General features: G+C 51.8%; 1 protein-coding gene across 4 annotated transcripts in view; it reads left to right on the top strand.

The window, feature by feature from the left end:
- Positions 1-155, top strand: part of dyrk3 (dual specificity tyrosine phosphorylation regulated kinase 3) — a 27448-nt gene extending 27293 nt beyond the window's left edge. For all 4 annotated transcript variants that reach the window (XM_063216054.1, XM_063216056.1, XM_063216055.1 and 1 more), the window contains one exon: positions 1-155. This exon is cut by the window's left edge and continues 2846 nt beyond it. The gene's annotated coding sequence lies outside the window, so the exon portion shown is untranslated.
- The last annotated feature ends 1601 nt before the right edge of the window (positions 156-1756 follow it).

The following is a 1756-nucleotide window of genomic DNA, read 5'->3' on the forward strand; positions in this document are numbered from 1 at the left end:
GATGATGTTGATGACGTGTGTATGTGTGTGTGTTAGTTCCTCTTCACCTGTCTACCTACCTACCTACCCTCTGCCTACCTACCCTCCTGTCGGGATGGATTTGTGGTTTTGTAACATGATTTGAATGCTAAAAAAAGTAAAACTTCAAAATTTTGTTTGTTTTTGTTTTTATTCTTGTTATTATTACTAAGTAGCACAAATGTTTTAGCTGTGAAGTCACCTGGACCACTTCTCCTTTCTTAGTCTTATGTGAGCCTTTCCTGGTGAACCAGTAGCCTGTAAGTAACAGGCTACTGGTACACTGCCCTTTCACGCCTCTCCGCAGGCGGGGTTTAGTCAAAAGATGCTTGCACGCGGTTGGAGCAACCTCATATGAATGACATGACACTTCGACCACTCACGTTGAAGCTTTGTGACGTAGGACGTGTCGTCACGTAAGCGCTGCCAGGTCGGGAACCAAAACAGAACAACATCCTTTAGAAAATCAACTTGAGGTATTTTGGATAACACCGCTGAAATTACTGCTTCCATCCCGACGCATGATAACTCCTCGCACGCCGCCATTACTGTTGTGATTCAGGGAGGGGGCGGGCACAGCCGAACTACCCTGGGGGAGGGAGTTGCGTTCGATAAACGTCATACCCACTGAAATCCCTCCCTACGATCCTGATTCGTAGTGCTGCCCCGTTTATTTCGTAAACGGAGGAGGAGAGCGAATCACAGGTGTACCAGAAGGTTTGTGTAGCCCAGCCCCCTGGGCGTCAACACATAGCTTCTGGTTCACCAGGACAATGTGAGCCTCCTGTGAAGTGAAAGCCCACCGGGAAACTCCCATTGTGAAAGCCCATTGGGAAACTCCAACTCCCATTGTCATTGTGACACAGCACTCCACAGCACACAAGTGAACACTGCACACTGCACACAACGAAATTGCATTTATGCCTCACCCGTGCAAGGGGGCAGCCCTCAGTGGCGCCCCATGGGGAGCAGTGCGGCAGGATGGCACCATGCTCAGGGTATCTCAGTCATGGAGGAGGATGGGGAGAGCACTGGTTAATTACTCCCCCCACCCAACCTGGCGGGTCGGGAGTTGAACCGGTAACCTTTGTGCTGCAAGTCTGATGCCCTTACTGCTTACCCATGACTACCCCGGCCGCGTGCATGCATGTCTCGTGTGAGTGTCATGCTGCGTGTCTGTGTGCGTGCGTGTCTGTGTGCGCCTCCTGCCCCATGTGTGCGTGCGTTCCTGCGTGCGTGCGGGCCTGTCTCGTGTGAGCCTTCTGGTGTCTCGGGTTACAGTGTGAGTCAGGGGGAAGATATGACACCAGCTATTCCTGTCTTCCTCCACACACACACACACACACACACACACACACTCAAACACGTGCCAGGGCACCCTTAGCAGCTGTGTGTGTGTGTTTGAGAGAGGGAGAGAGAACTAGGCCAGCAGGTTATCGTTTAATTTCTTATCGTTTTGTGTTTTTTCTTGCCGTGTCGATGCAACTTGTTAGGTTCTTCAGTAGTAGGCAAGAGACCAGACATTGAGCTGGCGAGAGGATGAGAGAAGAGGAGAGAGAAGGGCAGGAGAAGAGAGGTGAAAAGGTGCCCCTGTGAAGAGGAGAGGTGAGAAGGTGCATCTGAAGAGTGGCTCTGGTGTGTGTGCATGCGTTAGTATTGGGAGTGCGGCCAGTGGGGCGCCTGTGGTTTAATGTGGCACAGGGGCATACATGGGGCTGCAGCGGGCCTTTGAGGCCGT

Source organism: Engraulis encrasicolus, chromosome 14 (genome assembly GCF_034702125.1).
Source record: "Engraulis encrasicolus isolate BLACKSEA-1 chromosome 14, IST_EnEncr_1.0, whole genome shotgun sequence".
Classification (NCBI taxonomy): domain Eukaryota; kingdom Metazoa; phylum Chordata; class Actinopteri; order Clupeiformes; family Engraulidae; genus Engraulis; species Engraulis encrasicolus.